General features: G+C 36.6%; 1 pseudogene; it reads left to right on the top strand.

Moving 5' to 3' along the window:
* The first annotated feature begins 4,692 nt into the window (after positions 1 to 4,692).
* On the top strand, positions 4,693 to 19,895 carry LOC140821629 (chaperonin 60 subunit alpha 2, chloroplastic-like; annotated as a pseudogene).
* Positions 19,896 to 20,798: the final 903 nt, after the last annotated feature.

Below are 20,798 nucleotides of genomic sequence, written 5' to 3'. Positions count from 1 at the left end.
TTGTCACGTACAAAAATAAATTATAATAAATATTTTTTGTGAGATGTGAGACGAGTCAAATCAATTTATATCCAAAAAAAAAAAAATTATTTTTAAATAAATATAATATTTTTTATAATTCAATCAAATATGGTGTCTGTCTTATAAAAATTACCGTCAGGAGTAAAGAGATTTAAGAGCAACGTGATTTCCCTGATGGTGAGGTTTTGGTTTTATAGTTAAAGTTGAGTCTTGAGATTTTGTTGGTCTTTGGTTGGAGTCTCGTTGATTGTTGGTAGTTTTTCTGATTTATTTTGATAGATTTAGTTGTTTATTTGTACTTGTTTTGCCCGAGATAAGTGATTCTCGGTTCTACGCTCAAGTCCGGTTTATATATATATATATATATATATATATATATATATAAAGTTAATTCGATTTTTTTATGTATAAAAGGTAAAAGATTAGCAGTATTTAATAATGTAGTCTAATAGTTAAATTATTTAGTGTGGACATTAGATTCCCTGAGTCAATAACAATGTTAAACATGAAAAATTGAATACGTAGTTTAAAAGCTCATCGAATCGAATTCAAACCATCGGTAACCGAAAATTAACAGTTGCAAATAGGTTTGATTTCGATTTCACATTTTATTAAAAAAAATCATTCATTCCAATATTGTGGTGTAACAAAAAACGAGATATTTTTTTTAGTTTAACTTAATTTGTTAGCTACTAGCTGGAAAATTTCAATGATGAAATCTATAAACCTTTAAATAAATTAGTCCACTTATTTATTATTACATTATGACTTTTTAAAAAAAAGTCAATTTCATTGCTTGGAAGAACAAAAATCATATATACTTAGAGTAGGTCTCTTGTGAGATGGTCTCATGAATATTTATCTGTGAGAAGAGTCAACCCTACCGATATTCACAATAAAAAGTAATATTCTTAGTATAAAAAGTAATACTTTTACATGGATGACCTAAATAAGATATATGAGTCTCAAAAGAAGTATTGTATTGCGTTACAAAAGCATTATATATATTTCAGTCTTGTTATTTTAATTGAGAACAATTTTGTCTAAATATTTTGTAATCATTTTTTTTTTCAACAAATATTTTTCCCTCGGTAGAAATAGTATAATACTCATATCATACCGATACGCGGATATATATTCAATATTATATATCGAAATATTAATATTGCGATATCTATTGATAATAAGATTCAGTATAATTTTTCATATAACGAAAATTTCGTTACAATATTATGTACGAGCCATCCTTATATATACCTTTTCTCTCATAAATAAAATAAACATTGTCGATCATATTTATTACTACTTGATTTTAAAAAATCATTGACTCGCGACATTCTCAATGAGAGACCGTCTTTAATTGAAAAAAATATATATCTATATTAGAATTGAATTTTTTTAATATATGAAAAATACAAAAAAAATGGTATATATTTATTATTCGGAATATGAAGATTAATATTAGGTGGAGGTGACGTCTTTGTATGTGTCAGCAACTCAGCGTCATCATTTTTCATGGACTAAAGCTTCTATTATGGTCAACTTATTTATGTATATAAATAATTTAATATAATAAAAAATAAAAAAGTAATATTTAATATATTATTTAATTTGATTGATAAATAATAGTTTTTAAATTTTAATTGATAAAATTTGAGACAAAATAATAAATTATTATTTTGTTTTTTAATAGTTAATGAAATATTATTAATACTATTTATTAAGAACAATATTGTAATTTAAATTCAATAATTTGATTAGTATTAAATAAATAATTTATAGATGAGTAAATAATAATATGAAAAATTATCAAAAAATTAATTATATTACTTGCCTTAACATATTTCATTTTCAATAAAAAAAAATAACATATTTAACATGTCAATTTTCTACGCAACTTCTCCCTTCATCGCGGAAAAAAAAATCGTTGATCTTGTATTTTGTAGTATTCTATTACTTTGTTTTTTAAAAAATTTAATCCCTTCATAGCGAGTGACACGATTAATAATAAAAATAATCTATATTCGACCTTATGATAAGAATTTTGACTTGACTAGACATGAACCGTTGATCTTATATTTGGGAAAAAAAAACACTTTGGAGTGGAGGTAGGGATGGCAACTTTTCCACAGGTTTGGGTCCCGCGGGAAAAACCCGAAACGAAGATGGGGATCTCCGATTTTTTCGGATTTGGGTTCGGGGATGGGGATTTTTTTAAATCCCCGATGTATTTCGGGGCGGGTATGAGATTACTATCCCCATCCCCGAAATCCCCGAACTCGCCTCGAAAATAATATCAATAATAAAATAATAGTATTATTAACATTAATAATATAATAATAATATTAAACGGGGATGAGGACGGGGATGAGAAGTTGATCCCCGAAGTTTCGGGTTTGGGGATTCCCCGTGTAATGCCCGGGAATTAATCACTGTTAATTAATGATTATTGAATACTATTTTAATGTGATTACGAAAGGGCTAATCGAGGCACGAAATGAGTTGCATGGGAGATGGAAATGTGCAAGGGCAGTAGCATCGGCACACATGCGCGATAAGTACTCGCGCACATGCGTGGGACATCCAGTGGCATTGGCGCACATGCGCGAGGAGGATGCACGCACATGCGCGGGAGGTCAAGAGGGCTTCGCGCATATGCGCGGAAATGAGTCGTGCATATGCGCGAGCTGTGCGATGGGGCAAGGAGAATTCCAGTAGGTCTCGCGCATATGCGCGACCTGCCGAGGAGAACATTGCGCAGACCAGTAGGTCTCGCGCATATGCGCCGCATGATGTCGAGACGTGTTTTGCAAAGATGAAGCCACTTGCCCTGGACATGCATGATATATATAAATATATGTAACAAGCTTCGTCTTCCTTCATTATTTCTGGGAAAAGAGTCGAGAAAATTTGTGCAAAATCCGTCCGTCTTATTTTAAATCCGACTTCAGTACTGAGTTCCTATCATCGCAGGCTACAACTGGACGTAAGTTTTACTACGTTTTGACATGTTTTGAAATTATGATGCTGTCAGAATTGAATTAAATTCATATATGAGGTTCTTGATATGTTAAACATCGTAGAACTGAAGTCAGACTGAAAAACGGATTGATTATGGAATTGTTATGATTTTCTGATTTTGTGGATTGGAAATTGGACAGAACTGGAGTATGAATGAATTACATATTATATCAGGATATGAGTTATGATTTGTAATTGATGTCTGGTGATGTTATATTGATTGGAATACCGGGATTGCGCGAGTATACCGTTGAATTGAATGATTGATCAGATTGGTATTGATTTGAACGGTATATTGATATGATATCATTGATATTGCCGGTGCTAGATTGAGGAATTGACAGAGTTTGGATTCCAGACCGAAACTGCAAACGAAAGGTATAAGTCAATGTGTATTGGGACATCGACTCAAGTAGGATGTACTTGAGTTTCCCTAAATCACATACTTATTAATTGTTTATCATTGTGTTTAATGTTTGATTAAATGCTTGTTCTATGGATTTATAGGAGCATGCATTAGATGAGTAATCTTGTGACAGAAGTACCTGATAGTGGCAGGTAACCACGGGTACATTGCACGATGTCACAAGATAGTGTATTGGCGATAGACCACAGTCTATGACGGATATGTCAGGACACTGGATGTTTGGTTATATCGACTTGGATAGAACTGGAGTCTTTTCTATTACTGGTGGTCGATATAGGAGTACCACATCTGGACACCGGGATCCCTAGGCTAGGGTTGAGTCTAGTCTGAATCCGTGGAGTCACGAGTATTGTCGACAGATTGATATTGATTATATTTCTGATTTTGATAGGTATTACTGTTATATGTTTCATGCTTTATATTGAATATATGACTGCATGTTCTTTGATTTATACTGAGATTTATTCTCACCAAAGTTATCCGGCTGTTGTCTTGTTTGTATGTGTACTTGACAACAGGTGGGACATGATCAGGGTCCAGGAGATGAGGAGAGATCGTGATTAGAGTGGAGGCTCCGGACTTGGATTAGATATAGGTTCAAACACTTGATATTAGATGTTTAAACCTTAGTTGAATGAATGTTTGTGGTACATGACTTGTACTTTTATGTACTGAGGTGTATATATGTTTTATTGCACTACGTTCCGCATTTAAAAAAAAATTTATACCCTGTTTTATAATTGATTAATTAGTCCCAATGACGATTATGATTATGATTAGCGTCCGGGTCCCCACAACAGGTGGTATCAGAGCGATAGATCCTTGAGATTGAGATATGAGCTAGTGAGCGGGGTAGAATGTGTTTTCTTTCCTGCTTATGATTTCTAGCATGATTTACTGTTTTATAATGCATGTTTATTTGTTTATCTGAATTGATTTGAAACATGTGTTATTGAATATGAATTGGAGCCAATTCTGGATCAGCAGTGAGATGACCGGAGGAGGACTGAAACAGGAATGTTATTTGGAATTGCTAACCCTTTTGAATTTCAGATATGCCTTCGAGGAGAGTACCGGAGCAGGGTGGTACATCGAACCCTCCCATGGATGTGACAGCGACACCCATGGAGACATTGCTGAAAAGATTCCAATCATTTCATCCACCCACTCTGAAAGGAACCGAAAATTCAGTGGATTGTGAAAGTTGGCTGGATGATATTGAGATGATGTTCGATTCTTTGGAGTATACTGACGAGCGGAGGGTGAAGTTGATCGCACACCAGTTACATGATGTTGCAAAGAACTGGTGGGCCACGACAAAGAGGGCATTGGAACATCGAGGTACGACCATTACCTGGAGTGTATTTAGAACTGAATTCTATCAGAGGTTCTTCCCAGTGTCATACAGGAAGGACAAGGGAGCTGAATTTCCGAACTTGAGACAGGGCCAGCTTAACATTGAGGAATACGTCGCCAAATTCTCTTCATTGTTGCGATTTGCTCCCTACGTGGCAGAACATGACGAGGCCGTGGCGGATCATTTTATTAACGGCCTGAATCCGGAAATATTCACGTTGGTAAACACGAGAAGACCGAACAACTTTACCGATGCTTTGAATAGGGCTAAGGGAGTCGAAGCCGGCCTGATAAGACAAAGAGGAGCTTCGTTTGTGCCTTCGGCATCGGCAGCACAGCAACCACCTCCTCGATTTGAAGGTGGCAGCAGTAGTGGCGAAAAGAAGGACTTCTTGAAGACGAGAGGGAAGCAATTCAAGAAGTCAGGGAGCAGTTCTTCCAGTTCTGGGAGTCCTCGACAGGGCCAGAGCTATACCGGACCTATTTGCAATACTTGTGGAGGGAAGCATTCCACTGAGCAGTACCGAGGAGTGTTTGGTAGCTGCCGTATCTGCAAGCAACATGGACACTTTGCCCGAGTGTGTCCCCAGAGAGGTGCCCAGGGATCCTAGGCAGCTGAGTCATCTGGATCAGCGGCTCAGGTAGGCAGACGACCATCTGTTGTTCATTCTTTTCAGCCAACACCGTCTAGCCAGTCACAGCAGAGGCCAGGAGGAAGCCAGACAGCAGGCCAGAGTGTTCGCCTTGACCGAGGAACAGGCACATGATGCACCTGATGACTTTGTGGCAGGTAACTGTATTATTTCTGGTTATCCTGCATATGTATTGATAGATACGGGTGCATCACATACATTTATTTCTGAGAGGTTTGCATTGAGTCATGCATTACCTATTGAGTCATTATCTGCGGTAGTGTCTGTTTCTTCCCCGTTAAGGGCAGGTTTGATATCCGTGAAGTCTGTGAAATCTTGTATATTGTAGTATGATGGGCATAAGATTGAGTTAGACTGTATTGTGCTGGGGATATCTGATTTTGATTGTATTATCGGTATTGATACACTGACCAAGTACAGAGCTACAGTCGATTTTTCCACAAAATTGTTCGATTCAGACCTGAGATGGCTGAGGAGTGGAAATTTTATGGTAAGGGTTCTCGTGCCAGAATTCCTTTGATATCTGCTATGAATATGACTCGATTGTTGCAGAAAGGAGCAGATGATTCCTGGTATATTCAGTTGATTTACTGAAGACGAGCCCATCATTGGCAGACTTGCCAGTGGTGTGTGAGTTTGCTGATGTCTTTCCAGATGAGATTCCTGGATTACCTCCGATTCGAGAGATAGACTTCAGCATTGAGTTGATGCCAGGAACAGTTCCGATTTCGAGAGCTACATACAGGATGGCACCGATCGAATTGAAAGAGTTGAAAGAACAGTTGGAGGATTTACTGGCCAAGGGGTATATCAGACCGAGTGTTTCTCCTTGTGGTGCTCCAGTACTGTTCGTGAGAAAGAAGGATGGGTCGATGAGACTTTGTATCGACTACCGGCAACTGAACAAGGCAACGGTAAGAATAAATATCCTTTTCCTCGTATTGATGATTTGTTTGATCAGTTGCAGGGTTCTTCGGTGTATTCCAAGATCGATCTGAGATCTGGATACCATCAACTGAGAGTCAGGGATTCTGATATATCTAAGACTGCATTCAGAATCAGGTATGGACACTATGAATTTATTGTCATGTCCTTTGGTTTGACAAATGCACCGGCGGTTTTTATGGGGTTGATGAACCGAGTCTTTCAAAAATATCTCGATGATTTTGTAATTATTTTCATTGATGATATTTTAATTTATTCAAAGAATGTGATGGAGCATGCTGAACATTTGAGAACTGTGTTGCGAATTTTGAGGGCTGAGAAACTGTATGTTAAACTGTCGAAATGCTAGTTCTGGTTGAAACATGTGGTATTTCTGGGGCATATTATATCCGGAGATGGTATTGCAGTCGATCCCAGTAAGGTTGAGGCAGTGATTTCTTGGTCGAGACCGACATCTGTACCAGAGATTCGCAGCTTTATGGGTTTGGCAGGGTATTATCGACGTTTTATTAAAGATTTCTCGACTATTGCCAAGCCTATTACTCAGTTGACACAGAAGAATGCTCCATTTGTCTGGTCTGAAGAATGTGAGACCAGTTTTCTTGAATTGAAGAAGAGATTGACCAGTGCCCCGGTGTTGACTATCCCGTCAGGTACTGGTGATTTTGTCGTTTATTGTGATGCATCTCACTGAGGATTGGGTTGTGTTTTGATGCAGCGAGGGCATGTGATCGTCTATGCCTCAAGACAGCTGAAGCCTCATGAATCTCGATATCCAATTCATGATCTTGAATTGGCAGCCATAGTCTTTGCATTGAAGATATGGCGACACTATCTGTACGGTGAGAAATTCGAGATTTATTCTGATCACAAAAGCTTGAAATATCTCTATTCACAGTCAGAATTGAATATGAGACAACGAAGATGGCTTGATTTATTGAAAGACTTTGATTGTGAGATCAAATACTATCCGGGGAAATCCAATGCAGCAGCAGATGCACTAAGTCGAAAGGTATGTTCTCTATCCTTATCGACTATGGGAGTTTCCAATTTGATAGAAGACTGCTGTTTGTCTGGACTAGTATTTGAGACAGATCAGATACCAATGAGATTATATATTATTCGAGCGGAACCAGAGCTGATTGTGAAAATTAAAGCGGCTCAGAAAGGTGATCAGAATATACAGAAGTTGATTGCTATGATTAGAGCTGGACATCGATCGGAATATCAGATTCAAAATGGTATTTTGTATGTGAATAATCGTCTTGTTGTGCTGAATGTTTCGAATTTGAGACAGGAGATACTGACAGAGGCACACAACAGTCGATTTAGCATTCATCCTTGTGGCAGGAAAATGTATAATGATTTGAAGACACAATACTGGTGGAAACAAATGAAAGCGGACATTGCTACATTTGTATCAAAGTGTCTGAATTGTCAACAGGTGAAGGCTGAAAGAAAAAAACCTGGAGGACTGCTACAAAGTTTGTCCATTCTTGAATGGAAATGAGATCACATTTCCATGGATTTTGTGACACAGTTACCGAGATCCTCCCGAGGTTGTGATGCGATTTGGGTCATGATTGATAGATTGACCAAATCGGCATGTTTCATTCCATACAAAATGACGTACAGATATGATCAGATGGCCGATATCTATGTTAAGGAAGTGGTCAGACTGCACGGAGTGCCAAAGTCGATTGTTTCATACCGTGATCCTCGGTTTACTTCGCACTTCTGGCAGAGTTTGCAGCAAGCTCTCGGTACGAAGTTACATCTGAGTACCGCATATCATCCACAGACTGACGGACAATCAGAACGTACGATCCAGACATTGAAAGATATGCTGAGAGCTGTAGTGCTGGATTTTAGCACTAACTGGCAAGATGCATTGCCTCTTTGTGAATTTTCGTACAATAACAGCTATCAAACGAGTATTGAGATGGCTCCTTTCGAAGCATTGTACGGAAAGAAGTGTCGATCCCCTCTTTATTGGGATGATATCTCTGAAGTTCCTGAGATTGGACTTTATATGATCAGAGATATGACTGAAAAAGTGAATCTTATTCGGAATAAAATGAAGGCAGCTCAGGACAGACAAGCCAAATATGCCAACCTTCGACGTAGACCGTTGGTATTTGAGGCAGGAGACCGAGTGTTCCTGAAGATTTCTCCTTTCAGGGGTGTTGTCCGATTTGGAAAGAAAGGGAAGTTGTCTCCACGATACTTCGGTCCTTATGAGATTCTTGAAAAGATAGGAGATCGTGCTTATCGACTTGCCTTGCCGTCTTCATTATCTGGAATACATGATGTTTTTCATGTATCTATGCTGCGGAAATATCTCCCTGATGATTCACATGTTATTCAACCAGACGAGACTGAACTTGATGAATCTCTGAGTTATGTTGAAAAGCCGATTCGGATTATAGATCGTAAAGAAAAGCAACTCAGAACGAAAATGATTCCTCTGGTAAAAATTCAATGGACTCGTCATGGCGTTGAAGAAGCCACTTGGGAGACTGAATCGGATATGAGACAAGAATTTCCAGCATTGTTTCACTGACGTAAATTTCTGATACAGTTTTGTATATATACTCCTTATTAATACGATTGATTGCTTGTGATTTCGAGGACGAAATCGTATCTTAGGGGGGGAGAAATGTAATGCCCGAGAATTAATCACTGTTAATTAATGATTATTGAATACTATTTTAATGTGATTACGAAAGGGCTAATCGAGACACGAAATGAGTTGCATGGGAGATGGAAATGTGCAAGGGCAGTAGCATCGGCGCACATGCGCGATAAGTACTCGCGCACATCCAGTGGCATTGGTGCACATGCGCGAGGAGGATGCACGCACATGCGCGGAAGGTCCAGAGGGCTTCGCGCATATGCGCGGAAATGAGTCGCGCATATGCGCGAGCTGTGCGATGGGGCAAGGAGAATTCCAGTAGGTCTCGCGCATATGCGCGAGGTAAGTCGTGCATATGCGCGACCTGCCGAGGAGAACATTGCGCAGACCAGTAGGTCTCGCGCATATGCGCCGCGTGATGTCGCGCATATGCGCGAGACGTGTTTTGCAAAGATGAAGCCACTTGCCCTGGACATGCATGATATATATAAATATATGTAACAAGCTTCGTCTTCCTTCATTATTTCTGGGAAAAGAGTCGAGAAAAGTCTCTGTGAGGTTATAGAAAATCCTTACGCCTTTTGTGCAAAATCCGTCCGTCTTATTTTAAATCCGACTTCAGTACTGAGTTCCTATCATCGCAGGCTACAACTGGACGTAAGTTTTACTACGTTTTGACATGTTTTGAAATTATGATGCTGTCAGAATTGAATTAAATTCATATATGAGGTTCTTGATATGTTAAACATCGTAGAACTGAAGTCAGACTGAAAAACGGATTGATTATGGAATTGTTATGATTTTCTGATTTTGTGGATTGGAAATTGGACAGAACTGGAGTATGAATGAATTACATATTATATCAGGATATGAGTTATGATTTGTAATTGATGTCTGGTGATGTTATATTGATTGGAATATCGGGATTGCGCGAGTATACCGTTGAATTGAATGATTGATCAGATTGGTATTGATTTGAACGGTATATTGATATGATATCATTGATATTGCCGGTGCTAGATTGAGGAATTGACAGAGTTTGGATTCCAGACCGAAACTGCAAACGAAAGGTATAAGTCAATGTGTATTGGGAGATCGACTCAAGTAGGATGTACTTGAGTTTCCCTAAATCAGATACTTATTAATTGTTTATCATTGTGTTTAATGATTTGAATAAATGCTTGTTCTATGGATTTATAGGAGCATGCATTAGATGATTAATCTTGTGACAGAAGTACCTGATAGTGGCAGGTAACCACGGGTACATTGCACGATGTCACAAGATAGTGTATTGACGATAGACCACAGTCTATGACGGATATGTCAGGACACTGGATGTTTGGTTATATCGACTTAGATAGAACTGGAGTCTTTTCTATTACTGGTGGTCGATATAGGAGTACCACATCTGGACACCGGGATCCCTAGGCTAGGATTGAGTCCAGTCTGAATCGTGGAGTCACGAGTATTGTCGACAGATTGATATTGATTACATTTCTGATTTTGATAGGTATTACTGTTATATGTTTCATGCTTTATATTGAATATATGACTGCATGTTCTTTGATTTATACTGGGATTTATTCTCACCGGATTTATCCGGCTGTTGTCTTGTTTGTATGTGTACTTGACAACAGGTGGGACAGGATCAGGGTCCAGGAGATGAGGAGAGATCGTGATTAGAGTGGAGGCTCCGGACTTGGATTAGATATAGGTTCAAACACTTGATATTAGATGTTTAAACCTTAGTTGAATGAATGTTTGTGGTACAGGACTTGTACTTTTATGTACTGAGGTGTATATATGTTTTATTGCACTACGTTCCACATTTAAAAAAAAAAATTAGATCCTGTTTTATAATTGATTAATTAGTCCCAATGACGATTATGATTATGATTAGCGTCCGGGTCCCCACACCCCGAACCCGAAAAAGCGGGGATCGGGGCGGGGATGGGGGTGGGGATGGAATTCGGGGTTGGGGATGGTAATGGCATACCCGCCCCCGCCCCGGCCCATTGCCATCCCCAAGTGGAGGGTTGAATTTTCCTATACACACATAAAATAAAAAATTGAATTCAGAAAAAAAGAGGAGAAATTAGAGAAAATTTCAATTTTAGCTTGTAAGTTGGCTAGTTTTGAGTTTTATTTCTGTAATTTATCAAAATTTGGTATTCGTACATCAACTTTAATTTTTGGTTTAAGTTTTTTGGTTTGAAACCATTAAATCCATCGGATATTGCTTATTTGATACTGATGCTCTCCTGCATGGTTCATGTGGCAAGAATAATTTTATATTACACACATGAGAATATATCTAAACAAAAATATGAGAAAAACACTTTTTTCCTTCTCATTTTGAAGTATTGTAAGTCGCTTTGTTTTATTTTTTTCATTTTATTTTTGATTGGATGAATTTTAATGTAAGTAAAAAAAAAAGAATGTGCCACTTAGGATTAGAACATGTATAAGGTCCGAAAATTTGATTATCGTAATCGGAAATGATTTGGTTATAATTGATAGGACTATAGACAGAAAAGATCGGACCGGAAAAGACGAGAAAATACGCGAAATAGGTGCGAGGGAGGTGCCATTCGCGCACATGCGCGACCTAGTGCGCACACATGCGCGAATTGGGCAGAAGACCCCGCGCATATGCGCGGCGTGAGGGCGCGCATATGCGCGAGGTGTCCAGTAGCCAAGGTAAATGTTCAGAGGACCTCACGCATATGCGCCGAAGAGAGGCGCGCATATGCGCGATTGTTACCAAGATACACGCATCGAGACAGTAGGTCTCGTGCATATGCGCGACGCTTGGGCGCGCATATGCGTGAGTCATGCAGAACGGAATGGAGCCACTTGCCATAACCATGCAACGTGGGTGGATATATATATATACATAAATCGTTACTTCCCTCATTTCTTCAGAAAGGATAATTGAGAAGCTTCAAATCCTTACGCCTTTTCTTAGAGTAAATTTGTGATTTGCGAACGATCCGCTCGTCTGATTTTAAATCTGAGTACAGTACGGAGTTCCTAGCGATGAAAGTTACAACTGGACGTAAGTTTCGTTACGTTTTGACATGCTTTGAAATTATGGTTTTGTCAGAATTGAATGAGATTCATATATAGTGTTCTTGCGACACCAGACATTATATAATCGAAATCGGACCGAAGAACAGATATCGTATGAAATTATTATGAATTTTCAGAGTTTATTTGATTGTACGATGTGATATCAGAATTATGATATTATCGATTATGTGGTATTGGAATTGATATCTGATCTATACTGTATCACTGGGTATATTGATATTATTCAGACTTGAATCAGATGAGTTGTTGATTCGTATATACTGATATTGTATTGTCGGTATTGCAAGACTGTACAGAATTGAGATTATACTTTGTATTGATATTGATTATGAGCCGGATTATTATATCTGTGATGTTGAAATTGACGGGGTTATCAAGATTGTTTTATTATGCCGTCGAAACATCCGTAAATTGATATTGATCAGATTCGGTATTGGTTGAGATTGTATTGTGGTACCATATGTCGATTGTCACTGATCAGATTATGTTTTGATTTGGGTATTAATCAGAACAGGTTTTGAACTGAGTTATATACTGATATTGTATCTATTCGATTGTCATTATCAGATTGGGTATGGACAGAGTTGAATTCGGGACTTCGTCTTCATCCGACCGAGAAGATAAAGGTATAAGTCAATGTGGTATTGGGACATCGACTCAAGTAGGATGTACTTGAGTTTCCCTAAATCACATACTTATGATTATGTTTTATTATTGTGTTTATTGATTTGATTAAATGCCTGTTCTATGGATTTATAGGAGCATGTATTAGACGAGTAATCTTGTGACAGAAGTACCTGATAGTGGCGGGGTAGCCACGGGCACATTGCTCGATGTCGCAAGATAGTGTATTGGCGATAGGATCACAGTCTATGACGGATAGGTCAGGACACTGGATGTCTGGTTATATCGACGTGGATAGAACTGAAGTCTTTTCTATTACTGTTGGTCGATATAAGAATACTCACATCTGGAAACCGGGATCCCTAGGCTAGGATTGAGTCTAGTCTAAAATGTGGAGTCACAAGTCTAATTGACAGTTATATTGATTTATGTTGGTTATGTCCTGAATATGGTACATGTCGATTTATGTTCCTGATGATGGTACATGTGTAGAATATGATTTATTCTTGATATGGATTATGTTCTGATTTGGATATAGATTATGAATGTCTGTTATATGCGTTTATATTGATTATATGATTGCATGTATACATGATTTATACTGAGAATGTAATTCTCACCGGAGTTATCCGGCTGTTGTCTTGTTTGTATGTGTGCATGACAACAGGTGGGATAGGATCAGGGTCAAGAAGAGAACGAGGCTGGACTAGATAGCATGGAGATCCGGGTTCCAAAGCAACTTAGGATTCAACACTGATATATAATTGAACCTAGTTGAATTCTTGTAGATAACACAAGATTTGTATGTTTATGTTTAATATGTAATTTGAAGTAAATTACATTACGTTTCCTCTTTGTATTTAAAAAAAAAAATTGACCCTGTTTATTATAATTGATTAATTTGTCTCAATGATGATTAAGAATATGATTAGCGTCCGGGTCCCCACAACAGGTGTCAAATAAACCATATTCGATGTATTTAGTTATTTCAGACAAAAAATATCTAATTCAATATATTAAAATCAAATTTTGACAAATTACATATCTAAAACTCAAAATAGTTCATCTTACTTTACTAAAATTGTAATTTTTTTAAAAAAATATATATTGTGAGGGGATTAAATAAATAATGGACCTACTCCATGTTAGCTGCTGTTTGTTTAATCGCAATAGATAGTCAATTAATATTATTATTGCTTTTATTTCTTATTAATAATAATTTATTATGGAGTGGGTTAGTGGCGCCACTGTGTTGGCCTATTCGTTGGACTTTATTACTCATTAGAGTCTGATACATACATTTTTTTTTTCCTAAAAAAATTGTCATTACTTTTATCTATGTTAATTAATTCAAGGAATATAATGAATGCTCTAAGTGACATAAAAATAAATTTTTTCTTAGTTTTTCTTATTTTTGTTTTTTGATCTATTAATTTTTAAAAGTTTGGAATATATTACTTTTGAATTTTTTTTTGTCTTTCGCTTTTAGTTTGTTGGAGTGTTTACGTGACATTGGAAAATATTAATGTGATATCGAAAATTGATGTTATATGTATCTTTACTTTAAAGTAATTACAAATATTTTCTAAAATGCCACCTCAATTAATCCCCTAGATAAATACTACTACTACTACTACTACTACTACTACTACTATTATTATTATTATTATTATTATTATTAATTTTCCTCAGAATTATTTAATTAAAGAATATCTTCTTTTGTATTTTATGTCGCATTTTGTAAACGCGATTTTAACAAGCGAATCAAAACCCCATCCAAAACCCTTGTTGCCACGTGAAATGTTGCTTCCGTTTCCTTCGCAGCTAGTCTTGCATCATTCTCCTTCGTTTACCGTAATTCGCGGTTTATCGTTTTCTCATCGATTCAGTTAGATATGTGAAGTTTTCTGTGGATTTTTTCTTTCTTTTTTGTTTAGGAAATCAACGGGAAATTAAATTCATGCTGGTTGTGGAGCAGCCGCAATGTGAAACAGAAATGTTTGGTGGTGAAGGTAGGTCCAAAGAGAGTAGCTTTCGACAAAAAAGCGTAGAGAAGCTTTGCTTTCAGGCATCAATAAGCTTGCTGATGCTGTATCGGTGACCCTTGGACCTAAAGGTTTTTGTAATCTGACCACTTCTCTTATTTTCTCTTCATTTTACTTTACTATTTCATTTTTTTTTTTTTTGCTTTTGTTAGCTAGGATTTTTGTCTCTTATTTTTGTTGCTTGAGTGTTAAAATAATTGTGTTGTGCTGCTCGTTGAGTTGTTGCCATGGTTCGCCGGAACGGTTGCGGTGCTTGGAACGACAACTACCGTTCCAGTTCCAATGTTATATTGCGGAACGGTTGTATAAAAAAATTGATAAAAAAATTTAAATATAAATTACATCATACTAAAAAATAAAATATATGAAGTTATTACAAATTAATATATCAATACAAAACTATTTTATTATAATAACACAATAATAAATACACAATAAAAATTATAACATACCAAAGTTAATACCATGAAAAGTGGCGCGGATGAGCGAAATCACTTTTATATTCTTCATCACTATCTCGTAGATTAAATTGATTTCGAACATTTGGATATTGACGTGATTGTCCATAGAGATATTGATTAGATTGATATGACGAAAGATCATTAGAATGAGATGACTGATTTTGTAATAGTTTTTCGTCACGACGATTATAGTATCCGAATCCACGATACACAGTAGAACTATCAGCTGTACTTGAAGATCTATACTCGGGACCATGACGTCCAACACCCCACCATATAGATGATGAAGATTCATTGTATCTATCACCAATATATTGAGACGACCCATAATCAAATCCACGATGTCTAATTCCATGTGTACCAGATGTTGAAAAATCAAATGATCTATCAAAACATGAAAGTTATAGCCTTATATCTTATCTTTCTAATGGAAGTAGCCTCACAACAATTGGATCAATATACAAGACATTATACTAAAAACCATAACTACTGCCACATTTTTCATACCGTTTCTGCACTTCCATTTCCTATTTGGCTGAAGATCCACTTTCTATTCTACACGTTCATTTCCATAATCATCAACAACTATGAAATATAATACCAATAACATAACCATTCTATTACCATTCCAATAAACATAACCATAAACAATAACCATTACCATAAGAAATATCATTTAAATAGAATATTTGATGTAAATAAGAAATTTAAATATTTTTAAAATTTTATTAACAATTTATTGAACACAATTTATATCGTCATTATATTTAAAATATTTCCAATCATATCAAAAATTAAATAAAATATTAAAAGTTATTTGTATTTAATTAATTAAAACATTAAAATATTTTCGATTGGATATATATAAGTTCGCAAAAATTTGAATCAATTTAGAGTGATGGACTAATAATAACCATCAAATCTTATATAAAGTGATGTTACAAATTATTTAACATCAATTAAAATAGAAAAATTTTATAATTAACTTAGTTTTTTTCACACTTTGTAATGAAAATTTCTCAATAGAAATAATTGACTTGCGGATTCTTGAATCCATGAACCTTTATTTTTTTTTAAATTCAAACCGTCCCTATAGTAGCGACGGTTTTATTAAAACCGTCGTTGACGGTTAAATAAAACCGTCGCTACATACATAAAACTGTCGCTAGTAGCGACGGTTCATACATAAAACCGTCGCTACATACATAAAACCGTTCCGCGCCACCGTTCCCGTTCCGTTCTCCCGTTATGCGGCCGATAAAACGTCGCAGAACGCTGCCACAAAACAATAAACGATTTGGCCTGGAACTTTGGAATGGTGGCCACCGTTCCCGTTCCGGCCGCATAACGGTCGTTCCGGCGAACCATGGTTGTTGCAACTTATAATTTAATTGGTGCCAGTGAATGAGTTAATCCGCAAGACGTTCAATTATTTTGCACCAAGTTACTGCTAAGAGATACTGGCTTTATGTTGATTTCACTGTGCGAAATGTGGTTCTTTCGGAATCTGAGTCACTTTAAGCGATTAACGACGGTGTTACTATTGCCAAAGCTGTCTGACCCGATTGAAAATACAGGAGAATTGCTACTCCAAGAGGTTGGATACGCTATGCGTATCTATCTAATTTTTACTTGAGTCCGCAGCATTCGATCTTTGTTAAAATTGCATTGATCAAGGTCATGGCTCTTCAGGTTGCTATAAAAACAAACGGGGTTGATCTGGGATGGTACTACAACTTCAATTATACTGGCTCGAGAAATGATTCAATCTGGACTTCTGGTGCCAACCCTGTAGCTTTGAGAAAAGGAATGGAGAAAACAGTGAAAGAATTGGTCAAAAGTTTGAAGGAAAATAGTTATCTGTAAAACGAAGGCATGATTTCTTTTGAATCTTTCTATCCAGTTTGATGAAATATGTTTTGATTTGATTCATGCAACGATTTTTTTCATGATTAATTTATTGGGAAGTTAATTGCTGAAGCGATGAATAAAATTGGTCCTGATGGATAGGTATCTGTTGAATCTTCTTCATCGTCATACACTTCAGTGATAGTTGAAGAAGGAATGAAGGTAATGGTGTATAGCCCGTAAGCTAGTCCACTGCAACCATTTTCCTGCAGCATTTCTTAGGTTTCTGCATCTTAAAAAATACGACCTCTTTAAGCCTAGAGATTCTGTTTTTTTTTTATAATTATAGTGACCGAACAAAAGGTTGGCTTTCTTCTTCATTACCAGCATGTTATCAGAAGATTTAACATTCTCTTCTATATTCATGGACAAACTTGGAATTTCGATTGACGAAGTATCAATTCTATTGGTTGTTATCATTGTTTCCATTAAACAAACATGTACCAAAATTTAAATTTTAGCTCTTCTGGGGTTCACTTTTTCTTGGTTTAAGGCTGTTCCGTATCAACCCTATTTGGCTTTCAACAATTTTTTGTGCTTATTTACTAATTTTCTTCTCCTTTGAGTTTTCATTCTTTTCTTGATTTCTCCAGGCATTCTTTTTTCTTACAGATAGACGAAGGGTACATGTCTCCTCATTTCATCACCAAGGACAAGTCTATAGTTGAGTTTGACAATGCTAAAATTCTTGTGACTGATCTAAAGATAACCGATGTGAGGGAGAATTGTTCCTTTGCTGGAAAAGGGCACACAGTTGAGTGTCCCTTTGCTGATAATTGCTGAAGACATTTCTCGACAAGTGCTGGAAATTCTAGTTGTCAATAAAATGCAAGGCATGCTTAATGCTGCTGCAATAAAGTGTCCTGGTTTTGGAGAAGCGAAAAAAGCTATTTTGCAAGATATCACGCTTATGGCAGGTAATCTTGTTTGCTGTCTCTAGTTTCACAAAAAAAAAATTGGATCAATGAAGGCAGGGAATAAAAAGTATCAACTGTGATGATTATCGCAATGCGCACATCCATTTCGATTTTCTATTTAATCTTTCAATTTTCTACCAAAATTGAGTTTTACTGTTTGTTGTCGGTTGCCCATTCTCCAATATGAAGTCTTTCTATTTAGTTGCATCAACATATTTTTTGTTTTTCAAGTGCAAACAATGTACATTTTGCTGCTGTTCATCAATTTGTCTCAGTTTATTACTGTATTGTAATCAGGAGCTGATTTATCTCTGGAGATTTGGGCCTGACTCTCGAAAGTGCAACTTCCGATCAGCTTGGCGTCGCACAAAAAGTAACCATAACGAGCAATTTCACAAGTATAATTGCTGATCCTTCTACTAAAGCTGAAATACAGGCAAGAATTTTACAGATAAAGAAGGGTCTAACTGAGACTGATAGCAAAGATCTGGCAGAAAAGCTGTCTGCAAGAATTGCAAAGCTCTGGGGTGGGGTCGCAATAATTAAGGTAGGAGCTCACATGGATATGGAACTTGAAGATCGGAAATTGAGGATGCAAAAAGTGGCACTTTTTCTGCTATGGCCGAAGGCGTGGTGCCTGGTGGTGGAGCAACCTTTGTACATCTCTCTAGAAAAATACCTATGCTAAAGAAGGTTTTTCAAGATTCAGATGAGAAAATTGGTGCAGACATTGCTGGAATGGTATGTTGCTTGTTATTCTTGGCTGTTTTTTAAGTCTTCTTGTGTATTCTTGCATCACATATTTAATTCATAACTTCATTTAGGGGTTAGACTTGCACGTTATTTTTTTGATCATATGGAACAAACATAAAGGCATAGGAAACGTTACTTAATTTTATATTTTATTTCCTGTATGACTAGAAACCTGCGGGTTTCTCACTTATGTGTTTTTTTATCTTTGCACCTTCGCTATTTAATATGAAAAATGTGTGTCGGTTTGTTTCTGGATAAATTTTAAATTGGGACTTCATTTTTCTGGTTCTTTCATCTAGAATTCTTCTTGATTGCACCTGCAAAATTCATTGCAGCAAATGCAGGGGTTGATGGAGATGTAGTTGTGGAGAAAATTCTATCTTCTGACTCGAGAGTAGGGTATAATGTGATGAATGGGAGATACAAAGATCTGATAGCTGCTGGAGTTATTGATCCTTGCCACGTTTCAAGATGTGCACTTCAGAATGTTGTCTCGTTTGCAGGTATGGTCCTTACCACTCAAGCCATTCTGGTGGAGAAAACAAGGAAAACGAAACCAATTCTCCCTCATGTACCTGGAATATCGCCTTAAAACTGAAAATAGGCAAAATCCTCAAGAGTAAATTGAAGGCAAAAGAACACATTTTTGTTGGGGTGAACGACACGGGTTTTAACTAAATGAAATGTCTCCATGGGTACTCGAGACCTGAGCAAACTGAATTTCAGCAGACTCGTGTTTTGTGTTCAAGCTGCTCTTTGCATGCGTAAGCTTGCCTTCAACAATCAAAATCGAGAGATTGTGACCCTTAAGTTCAACTCGCTAAGGAACGATAAAAAGCAAGAACATTACATCGCCAACTTCATGGTGCTATAGATAGGCTGCAAGAGCAATATAACTATCTGCACCTCGTTGTGGAAAACATGAAAGAAGAGGAAGAAACACATATAGATGTTGTTGAGTATAAAAATGATGATGGAGACATGATAGATTGAGCTAGTTTAGTACTATGATTGTAATAAAAAAATCTGTTATGAAAAGCTATGTGTAACCTTCCATTTTTAAATTAAAACTCGATTATTATCTTTTTATTAAAATAATTTTTGTTTCAAAAAATTTGAATCTATTAAGTATTTTATAAACCTACCAGTTAAACCATTTTTCACATTTCTCATGTATAGGACATGGATGTCCAAGCTTTTATCTTAGAACTTCAAGAACAATTTAGCAATCTTTGAACTTCAAGAACAATTTAGCACCAAGGATTTAACATACGGGCATCGAGGGAAATAAACGGCAAGCTAGAAAGAGATAACTACCAATTGGATGGGAACAAACGTGTACTTGGAGGATGACCTTTACCAAGCTCAAGAAAAAGATAAGAGATTGGATGAAAAAGTTAGACGCTATGCTGCTTATTACCTTGAATCTGAACGACAACATGATGTCACAAAGGAAAAATTTGAAGAATCCCAAGAACCGAGATGACAAACTTAACGAGACAATTTACCTCCTTCAAGTATAGATAGAAGATCATGAATTCAATGAGTCAGTAAACCAGTCAACAATACACGAGCTTCGAGAACAAGTAAACGACCTAAACAACCACAACACACTTTTGGAAAACTATATCAATCAACTACATAACGATATGATCGATTTGGAGGATCTCGAGGAAGAGCTCGAAGGAAACACCAAGGAGAATCACGTGGAAGAAGAATCTGTTGGTGATATAGGAGATGGATAAGTTTTAGATGATTAGGATAGACCCTAGAATAAGCATCGATTGTATAAGGGTCAACTGAAGAACCATTCACTTTTGCTATCCAAAGACTTAATTATATGCATTTTGAAAATTATTTGGTTATGCCTTATTTTCGTTCCATGTTTCTAAATCGTACATTTTCCTATAAACGACTTAGAAAACTTTATGCTTATACG

The sequence above is a fragment of the Primulina eburnea genome, unplaced genomic scaffold (genome assembly GCF_022965805.1).
Source record: "Primulina eburnea isolate SZY01 unplaced genomic scaffold, ASM2296580v1 ctg652, whole genome shotgun sequence".
Classification (NCBI taxonomy): Eukaryota; Viridiplantae; Streptophyta; class Magnoliopsida; order Lamiales; family Gesneriaceae; genus Primulina; species Primulina eburnea.
Note: the sequence above shows the minus strand (reverse complement) of the source record. Positions and strands in the feature narration are given on the sequence as shown.